At 44.2% G+C, this 11,020-nt stretch overlaps 1 protein-coding gene across 1 annotated transcript in view; it reads right to left on the bottom strand.

The window, feature by feature from the left end:
* Positions 1-8,992: 8,992 nt before the first annotated feature.
* SMPX (small muscle protein X-linked) overlaps positions 8,993-11,020 on the bottom strand; it is a 52,450-nt gene continuing 50,422 nt past the window's right edge. Inside the window, exon 5 of the mRNA XM_060002107.1 lies at positions 8,993-9,421. The gene's annotated coding sequence lies outside the window, so the exon portion shown is untranslated. The remainder of the gene's footprint in view (positions 9,422-11,020) is intronic.

Here is an 11,020-nt window from a genome sequence, read left to right as displayed (position 1 = left end):
TGAGGCTTTCTAACAGTTTCTGTTAGAACATGCCCTGTGCTCCATTGGGGAACCCTGTGCTAAGGGGTCATTCAGAAAAGAAACTGAAGCCAAGGGGGTTCTGCTGATGACCAACTAGGGGTTACAGAGGGCACCTTGAAGGAGCTGGGAAAGGGTGGGAGGTGGGATCTGAATAGGGGATATGCAGAGCCATGCGGGATTGAAGCACAGAAGATGAGGGTGATGTGGCGGTCTGGGCTTCCTGTGATGAATGAAGGACACAATGAGATTAGTCCCAGTGGTCCTAAGGCAGATAATGGTAAAGGGGTGTGAGTGAGGGGAGGGTGAGAGACATGGGGGCCTAGAGCTGCTTGCCTCATCTCTCCTGCCAGGAGAGAAATGATTCCCCCTCATGAGGGAGGGTTGCACTCTTCATGCTGCCAATGGAGATGTGGCAGTCCAAGGAGGAGCACATCTTCAAAGAAGACATTATTCCAGGTGACCCTAGATGAGTAGTTTGCTCGTTTGCCAGCTGCTGCCACAGTCCCACCCCTTAACACTGCCTTCAGACTCAACTAGGACAAATAACTCCCTTCAGATAACCTCCATTTCCCTAAGGCTATTTGTTGAAACTCATGCCCAGATACCAGTTTATGTGTGAGTCAAGGTTTATGATTGTAAGCAGTAGATACTGACCCATCACTGGAAGGATACTGGATAATTGACATATTCAGTGGCAGTGCGGGAGAAACAGGCTTGGAGAGACAGTAAGAGAAAGAGGTGAGCATGACGGAAAAACATGCCACAGAAAAGTTTGGTTAGGACATCAGTGTACCACTGCCCCGTCCTGAGCCTTGCCTCAGACACTGCTGCCATTAGACTGGGCAGGCCACTACCATCAATCTAGAATGATTTCTAAATCTAAACTGTTCACTGTTCCTTTTTCCATACTCAAATGGCCTGCCTTCACACAGCCCATGCTCTAGCTCCCTATGGATGCAAGTATATATCCTTTCTGTGTGGGAGGCAGGGAGAGATTCAGAATGACTGCACCTCTAAACGAAGAACTGGATACGGTTGTTGGTCAAAAAGGGAAATCTAGTAAATAACTTGCAGGATCCCATATTCATTTCCATGGAAGAACAGCCAAAATAGTTTATAGCTAATGCTATATATTAGCTACATACTAATAGTTTATATTAGTATATATAGCTAATAGTTTATATTAATATATAGTTAATAGTTTATATTAGTCAAAATAAACTTCAGCTCTGACTAACAAAACCCCCAAAGGACAAGAAGTGGTTTTGTTTTCTTCCTTCAGAAATGTAAGCAGCCCAAGTCTACTATTTTGGCTCCATGGACCTAGGCTCTTAACAGCACGCAGCTTCTACCTCATGGTCCAAGATGGCCACTCCTGCTCCAATCATTACATCTGCATTGCAGCTAGAAGGAGAGAGGAAAAGGGGAAGAAAGAAGTAGCTGACCTCTCCCTTCAGGGACATTTACCACGAATTATAAACACTGTTTTGCTTAATGACCCTTAGCCAGAATTTAGTCGCAGGGCCACTGTGAGCTGCAAGAAGAGTAGTTGTGCAGCCAGTTGAAATTCAGAGGTTTTATTACTGAGGAAGGGAAAGGAAAGTGAGTATCAGTGGACATCTACCTCTCTCTGCCACTTTCAAGACATTTTTACATTTACAGAGGTGAAACTACCTTCTCCCTTTTCTGTGCTCCCATCACCCCCCAAATCACCGTGGCAGGGAAGCCATTCAATGGAAGAGACTTGCTTGCCACCCTTCAATCTCAGGGCATCTCAGGATATCATATGATATACTCAACCACATTTCCATTGCTGGTGCTTTCATTTCCTATTCCTTCTTGATGCTATTACCTCATTTGCCATTTTCACTGCACAGCCTAGCAGGCTACCAAATCATTGATATCGATTACACATTATATTCAAGTTCTCTTTCTCTTTTGCTCTTTTTATCAGTTTATTCAAGGGTGCTTTCTTATTGAACTGATACTTAAGCCCCAAGTCGTGTACAGTTTTGCAATGACTTACATAAACAAGACTGACAGTCTCCAGTGCTTTGGGGTCATGGGGTTTAACCATGAGGATATTTTATTGGAGCTTTCAAAAAATCCTAATAGATGAAAACATGCTGCTTTTACAGAAAAGGGAAATCTGGGTCTAATCAACTGATTTCTAGGGATACATCTATTTTAAAAATAAAACAAGCCCTCATAGTGATAGTAATCTTGTGTGTTAATTGAATATGGAGAGCAAGTATTGTTAATCATGTAATATTATCTATACTTCTATAGGTATGTTTATTTATATATTTATATAGAACTATATTTACTATAGATAGATATAGGCTTCCCTGGCTTTATCGCTATAATGTTATGATGAAAATGTAGTTTGGAAAATGTGAGGGGATGGGGATATTTGTGAAATTAATTGACATAGGATGCCCTGTAGAATTTCTAGTTGTTAATTTATTTTCATTGTCAGTACTGTTTCAAAATGGTTACCCTTGTAGGAAAAAACAAGGATGCCACTCCCCTATCCAGAAGATATTCTGCCCCTCATTTGTAAAGGGAAAATACCAGGAATAATTCACTTTCTGATTTAATGTAACGATGTATATTTAGCCAGTTACATCTTCAGTAGAAAATGTCTATGATCTACAATAAGAATTTCATTTTTTTCCATTTGTACCCTGTACCTTACCCATATCCTCTTGGCTTCCACATTTCATCACATGACCCAGCTTCCAACTTGCCAGTCACCACATACCTTTGTCGCGGGGCTTTCCCTGACCTGCGAAGTGTACTTTGCCAGCTGGTGTGGCAGGTGGCCCTCAATCAGTGATGGATGGGAGCTGGCACCTAAATACTCGAGCTCCCTTGCTCGAGCTGGGACCACTCTGGAGCGTGTGTTCTCTTTCAGGCTCCCAGAGCTTCCCCTGCGGGATTAAGCTCCAGTTACCTGTCTTTATAACTAGCTTCACAGCCTCCTTCTTCAGCTGCCTCCCCTTCCTTATTTCATCTTCCCAGCCCCTGCTGGTATTTCCTTCCCTGCCCAAATAAGCTACCTTTACTTAATTCCTTGCCTCAGAGTCTGCTGCTGGGGAAAGAAATGAACACAGAAGCAAACAAAAAGAAATGCTTATTGATTTGCTTATTACCCTGGAGGAATCTGGACTGTGAGGGATTTAAATTAAATCAAAATGACTTGAAGCATGACTTAAATCACTAGATGGATAGATTCATTCTAAATCACTGTTGATAATTTTTTCCCTATAATTTAGCTATCCATATACTCATCAAACATGGCACTCAATGTAGCCCTCAAACATACTCATCAAAACTCTCGAAGTGTCTGAGTGAAGGGACTCCACACTGCAGTATTGTTTGCTCCAACAGGGCCTGGCCCTGTACTGGATCGAGGCTCATCGCCTATCAATCGGGTTGTAGGCTTCGTTTTGAGAACACATGAAGCATTTTAAATGATTGTTTCTCTTTCTAACAGAGCATCCAGGATTGAAATGCAGATCAGCCTCAGTTCAGAGACCAAGCTCTTAACTGTGCAAAACCTGGGTACTGGCCACTGAAAGCTAAGAGCAGGAGGGAGGGCTGCTGGGAGCTGCTTGGTGGGCCAGGGCTGCGTTAATCTCGCTGGAGTAAGGAGAGCAAATAAGGGATTAAGAAAGGGCTGGGGCCTGAGTCACCCCAGGGCAGTTCCAGGTCACATGTGCATTTGAGACTATGTGACATTTAAATGTCTCGGGTCACCCCAAGCCAGATTATCTTTTAGTCCTTGCTTGGCTTCACCACATGCACTTGAAAGCTCTCACACATCCTCCTTAATACCCTTCAGAAGAAAATAGATGATGAGTGTTCGATTGTGTATGAAACAGATAGGCTTCCCCTGCTCAGCCAGACCACAGAGAAGCCACGGAATCATCTTCGGTCACCTCTACTTTAGAGCAAGTGCACTCACACTCTCCTCCTCTCCCCTTCCTCTCTCCCTGTCTCATGTTGTTTCATTCTCTCTCTCCCTTCCCCCTTCCCTCCTACTCACCTTTCTCTTTACTGCCTCTTATTTAGCAAGACAGCTCTGAAGTTTAAAAGCAGACGTGCTTTGACTGTCTTTGTTTGGGTGAAGTCATGTGACACCAGGCCGTTCCCCACTCCCCCCCATCCCCCGGCCAGCCCCTCCTTCACAGCTCCCACCTCTCTTGGACCCACTGACCTTGGGTCTGGGTCTCTGTAGTACATCAATAATAGGTCAAGTACAATCAGGCCTCCAGAGGAGAAGTCAGTCGTTCTGAAAATCTGATTCCCAGAACACAGCAAGTGATTTCTGCTTATTTACTGGGATCAAAAGTTGGCACATAACCATGCTGTCCGAGGACGAGAGACTGTTACATAATCATCCTTCGGCAGACACAATGAGGTCACATGTTTGCCCATCTAATCGCTGATCGGAGACATGTTTGATTGCAGATAATGTGCTCGCTGGCCCACAACTTAATTACTGAGTGTCTGAATCAACAAAGCTTTCAGATGTAGGTCTTGCCTAATGGCGCATCTGTTAGAGATCATTGCCTCTGTTCGGCCTCTAAATGAAAGGTCTGGGGGATACCACGGGCCGTTGCCAGCGCTGTTCCCCATGACCTCTCACTGACAAACATGCCAATTCCCACGGTTTATTTTCCAGCCAGCAATAGGCATTACTGTTTAGATCCGGGGCCAAATGGAACGAATGACTCCAGGGTGGCAGATACTGGTAAAGCCTCTAGTAGAAAGAAGCACGCTCTCCAAGGAAATTAATGCCACAGTCATTTTGGTATAGTATCTGCAACTAGAGTCCAGTTATACAGATGGGAAGGTTGCAGAGCCAGAGAGAGAGTGGGGTTCCTTTCCCAAACTGGTGAAGAAAATGTCGGGAGAAGTCTAGGGAAATAAGCAAGCAATGAGTAAAGTAGAGGGTCACAATGTTGAATCTATAGGTTGGGGGTCCCAGCAGCTCACCACGATCAAACTACAGAGTTCGGAGCCCATTGGGTCTCTCATTAAGCGACATCTCTCTGGCTATTTCCTCCTTGTGAATTCCCCACCACGTGTGTGTGTGTGTGTGTGTGTGTGTGTGTGTGTGTGTGTGTGGTTTGTCTGTATTCCAAGTGGAGCTCCCACCCTCCCCCTCCTCGGCCATCATTATCACAACCATGATGCCTGGCAATGACTTCAAGATTTGGAAAACACTAAGTTTGGGGCGGGGTGTTCGTCTGTTTAAGATTTAAGGAGTCTTGGTCTATGCACAATTGTTATTAATCACTGGAGATGGCTATGCCTGTTTCCTTGCCTGCAAGTTTAAATAAAGGCGACATACCATTTTCAAGACATTATAACAAAGTTGGACTCACCCAGATGATTTTAGAACACTAGGCAAAGGCCTAATTTCCAGTACTAAGCAGAAATGTCCATGCCCTGGTGGGTGTCCAGCCCCCAGAAGTGGGTAAGGGAGGGTGAGAATTGCCTGAACCCAAAAATCTTTGTGTGGCTGGAGCCAGAAGACACAGTATAAAACAAAGCTGTAAATAAACCTCAAAACCTTCCCCATTTTTGTTTTGTTGTTGTTGTTTTGGTGGGGTTTTGTTTTGCTTTTGCCTAAAGCCTGCCATTAGCTGTAAGGCAGTGCGGCTTGTGTGGGCAGGTGGATTGAATGTCAGTGTGTTCCAAAATGCTTCTGAACAGGAATTCCTCCAGGACCCTGCCTTGTCTAGTGCACTATAGCGTCCTGAGCAATATTAAGGAGCGGAAGGGGTTTGCAGAGAAGCCTAGAGCCATCTTTCTGTTTGTAGAGAGCAGCCCGCCCACCAGGGTGAAATCCTGCCTGCGCCTCTCCCCGTCGCTCCGCCCAACTCGCGATCAGATCTGAAAATTAGATGTTAGAGTGCAGACCTGCTTTTGCTTTGTAGCTCATCTGCAGGTATCTGAAGCCCAAGGGTAGAGCCCCCTTTGCGCCTGGGCTCTGCTTGTTGACTATATCCTCATTGAACTAGGGGAAGAGCAGGTCATAAAAAAGAGCCTTGTTATAGTGCCGTCTCGTAGTCCGGGGTGGCACTGAATTATTTTGCACTGAAGTCAAATGTTATGGGAGTTATTTTCTCCTTTAATAAAGAAGCATAGGGTTGAGGGATATGAGGCCAAGTGCTTCCCAGAATCTGAAAACGATTGCTCAGTTGAGGTTGTTTTTCTTTCTCTGAAGAACACCTTTAGGTGATGGTGTTGTTAAGGCTATAATCTTATTTTACAGCCGAATTCCCTCTTTTATAATCAGCACAATTTTTTTTTTTGACAGTATGATTTGCCTTCAGTGCGGGATCTGAGCAGGTTTGGTCATTTGCTTAGAGAAAAAATGAACTCAGTGTATGAGCTCTAAGGGTTTTCTTCGCCCAGCAACATGCTGGCAGGTCGTGTTACCCTGAATGGTAGCAGTGTGCGTGGCTTGTTGACTGAATACACGATCACGTCTGAATGTTAAGAAAGTTTATCATCTCCTTTGGAGAAGCACAGAAATTTTGCGGATGGTGTGTGAGGCAAGGAACTAGCTGTGGGCCCACTGATGCATCTATTCAACAGCAGGTTGAAATCCCAAGGGAGCGTGAATTACCAAGTTAAATGCAGTTTCTATTTTAAGCTAGAGACTGCAAAGCAAGGGGAGAATGCCACATTGCCTTCGAAGGGAAGTTTTAGTTGATCAACCTGTGGTCTTTGAATCCAAGTGAGCTGTTTTCATTCCCCTTGAACCTTTCCACATCTTATCTCGGAGGCGGGACCCTAATTCTAGGTCAGCCCAAGAGTGTAGGAGAGGGAGTGTCACAGGATGGCACAGTCACATCCCACTCCTTCTAGGGACCATAACAGGAGGCTTTGTGTAAATCCTCTAACTGCTCTAGTTCAAAATGAGCGATACATTTGGGTAATTATCATCCCCCTTTGCCCTGGGCCTCACTTTAAAAATTCTGCTGTGTCATTCAGCTACTCGGGAAGTAACCTTGGAAGCAAAGCTAATTACCCTCCAATCTGTGCTCTAGAAATGTAAAGATCTTAAAAAGTGAGTGGTTGAGACGATTCTGGAGAGCCTTACTTGTTCCAGATGGCTTCTGCTCCAGAGGGAGAAGCTTTTCAAGTGTCCCACGCAGTCCTGGACCCTGTGGGGCCTTCTCCTTTCACTCGGGCCTCAAGCACAGAACACAAAATGCTGTCCCGGGGAAGGGAGAGACGCAAGGGGATGTTCTAGGTGAAGGTGCCGTGTTCCCCCCAGCACTCCCTGGGGAGCCTGTGCAAGGCGGGCAGCCAGCTGAGGTGGGTGGAAGGACTGTACTTTGCCCTCAAACATCCTCCCCTGTCAGCAGAGTCGCTGGTAGTTGGACCCTTTATAGCACGTGCACGAAAAACGCCATTGTACCTGTGCTTGCTTTTAATTACTCAAACCAGTGTTGTTTGTAGTTTTTTGTCTCTCTCTCCTAACAAAACTTCAACTACTTGTACCTTGTTCCGCCCCCATGGAAAAGCTGCATAATAATCAGTTGTTTACAAGCCTGTAAGGTAAATAATCACACTGCTTCAGTGTGATGTATGAGTTTTTAAAGAGGCATTTAGCATGACGTGTGAATTTTTAAAATTATAACTTCATTGAAAATAAAATCTGTCTTTCCCTAGATTATATGTACTGTCCAATGACTGATAGACTATGGAACTTGCTAAATCCCATAGAGTGAATTTGAGTCTTAACAAAATAAAATACATATTAAGTGAAAAACTTTAAAAAAATACATTGAATTTGTCTAACGACTCTGGTCTTTATGCTGCAAATTTGACTTGGGAGACAGACTGCATTAAAATATGAAGACGGTTTTTATAACATGAAACCAGAATTTAATTTTGAAACTGAACATGGATCATTTATATATAAACAAAAGGAACACTGGGGCAAATTTTGTAACCCTACCCAACTACCCTAATTAGGAAGGAGTGGAATGGCCTGAGGCAACACATCACCATATTATTTAGGATCTGTTCTGTTGACAGATGATGATCTGGTATATTTTGTTCTGCTTGATATTCCCCGCCCTGTATGTCTACAGTAGATTTAGATCATCAGGCTAAGCCACAGCCCAGCGAGGTGCCTGGGACCCACGACCAGGTGGGCGCCCCTTCACAAAACCTAAGCTCATCGGGCACCGCCTTAATCTGCAGCCAGTCATGTGTGTGCAATAATAGCCCTGCTTCTGGAAACCTATCTCTACGAAACAGAAAAGCTAAAGACTAATTTGTCCTTGGGATGTTTGAAAGCACATCTGGTTTTCTTGTAATGGCAGGCAGTGAAGTGAGGAAAAAAGTCATGGTGTTGGGGTGTCTGCCTACCAAGTGGGTGATACACTTGTCTCTAAAACGGTGTGATCTCGAGAACCTGGTCCCTCAAATCTTCGTATTGTGAAGTTACAGGGACATCTGGGAAGATCAGCAGACTCTAGCGTGGCATGGCTAATTCTTCTTGGCTTGTGATTGTTTCATAGAGACTCTCCATCTTAGCACCAGTAGACACACTTCTTCTTTCTCTGGATAGCTAAGGTATGAGCTGCCCCTCGCTTTCATTCTGACGTCTCAGCTTTACTTTATTGTGCCTTATAATGGACTCTACTCCATCTGGCCAAAGGGAATTTCTGAGCGTCTATGGAAGTAAAATGCACTCACCATAAAAGCTGTCCCTGAAGGAGGAATGTCAGTGATGCCCAGTTCCTCAGGCATTACTTAACTTCATTTGCAATGATAAGTCAGCCATAGCTTTACCTGTGGTCCCCAGTAATTCAGAATGAGAAGCCCCCACTTAGGCAATGTGGAATTTGGTTGGCGCTTACATCTCATTTCTATCCATGTGGGGGGATATGTAGCTATCTGAAGATATGAAAATTAATGTAGTCTAGATTCACATTTTACATTTACTCAAATATTTATTTGAACTCATAAAAAGTTTATTGACATAATTTAGAAGATGAAGAACTAAAATACATTCCAAATATTGACCAAAATAGTGTGGGAAGTCGCTCAGAGAACTTTCAATCAAAATCATTGCTATGCATATTGCCATATCCTTCTCCATAGAATCATATCCCTCCTCAAAACCACACCCTCCCAAGTGGTGAATTCTTGAGCTGATTTGCTCTGCAAGCTGCCGAACGTGAAGATAAAGTAAGTAGTGCAGCCAGCTAGAAGGAAGAGATATAAATGTACAACCAGGACGTTTCTGCTAGAGTCTTAGGCATTCGGGAGGTACGTAATCTTCATACAAATATATAAAACTTTTCAGTGAGCTATTTTCATTTGAATCCATTCTCTTACTCTTCAGTTCTTCACATCAAGCCTGCAAAGGAAAAAGCAAAGGAACCGTTAGTTGAGTTTCCATGAGGTACTTTTAGGGACAGCTTGTAAATCAATATGATAGGTACAAGTCAAAACTGAAGGCCTCATTTTCACTTGAAAACTTCATTTCTCGATTCCATGAAGGTAAAGTGAACTATGAGTAGAAGGTGTGACCATCAACTCTGGCTCTAGTGATCTGAGTAATTCTAAACTAAAGGAGGATGGCTTCCTTCTGAAGGATGAGACTATAATGCCGACCTTATGATTATGACTTGCAAGACCTTTGGTGCCTTGGTAAATTTGCATTCATGGCTCCCATCCTCCACCCCTCCCTAGAGCCACCCCCATGGCCATGTAACTTTTTAGTTTCCTACCATCATGAGTCGGGTAGGATTCCTCATGCCTGAGGTTAGCCATGTGACTTGCTTTGGCCAACAGGATGAGGTAGAAGTGATGGTGTGTCAGTTCTGAGCCTGAGCCTTAAGAGGGATCACGTGTTTTGGTTTTCCCTCCTGCACGTCTGCCATTGCCACAAGTAGGGTATGCCCAGGCTTGCCTGTGGGTTCCTGGAGAAGGACGGGCAGCATGTGGAACAGAGCCCCCAGCTGACACCGATACGTTAGTGAGCCCAGCCTAGATCAGCTAAGCCACAAACACATGAGCCAGAGTAATAAATGCTTTTGTTTCAGGGCATTGGATTTGGCGATGGTTGGTTATTGCAGCCATAGCTAATTGATACGGTGCCATTTCTTTTAAAGGCTCTTGCAGTGCCGAGATGGTTGAACATTATTCACCCATTTGTTTTCCATTATTCTTTGCTGCCTTTTCTTGCATCCTTTATTTATGTGGATGGGCTGAATCTTTTCTAAGAAATAGAATGCTTACTTTTTTTTAGCACCAATGGCTGTAGAAACAAAACTCCACAGACAAGGATCCCCCCATCCCCGCTGCGGCAGTCGCTATGACTTGGCTCTCTCCATATCCATTCACAATCCCCTTCGCCCTTGCTTTTCTCTACTCCAAAGGCTGGTAGCCAAATACTCTCTTTCCCAGTCTCTCTCATGGCTTGGGACAGCCATGTGACGCAGTTGTGGCCACTGAGCCGCGAGGAGAATTCTGCAGCAGAGGTCTTTTAGAAAGTTTTGCTTTCCTGTGTATTTCTTTAGAGTTTACAAAGCCTGTTGCACCACTTAACAGTTATATAGCATTGCTGTGATGCAGGTTGTATTATACTCATTGTTGAGATGAAACACCTAGAGGTTCAAAGAGCCAAGTGAGTAGCCCAAAGTCTCATAGCTGGTAAAGAGAAAAGCTGGGATTTGAATTCCTGTGTCCTGACTGTAGGGCTCCTTCCACTCCACTAACGGGAAGGTTTGGATGGTTTTTGAACTGGAGGGGAAGGTAGGAAGGCATCATTGACTGCAGAACTGAAAATGTTAACCAACAGCCGTCAGCACTGGCTCACGTATTTTTTCTAGCATTTATTTCTCTTTGTTAGAAACTCAATTTTTAGTCCAGGTCATTCACCAGGAAGAAGCAAGATACCATCTCCTTCCCAGCCCAGGATTTCCTGGCTGAAATGTACTTTGTTGACCAGCAG

This window comes from Delphinus delphis, chromosome X (genome assembly GCF_949987515.2).
Source record: "Delphinus delphis chromosome X, mDelDel1.2, whole genome shotgun sequence".
Taxonomy (NCBI): domain Eukaryota; kingdom Metazoa; phylum Chordata; class Mammalia; order Artiodactyla; family Delphinidae; genus Delphinus; species Delphinus delphis.
This window is presented reverse-complemented; position numbering and strand designations above follow the sequence as displayed.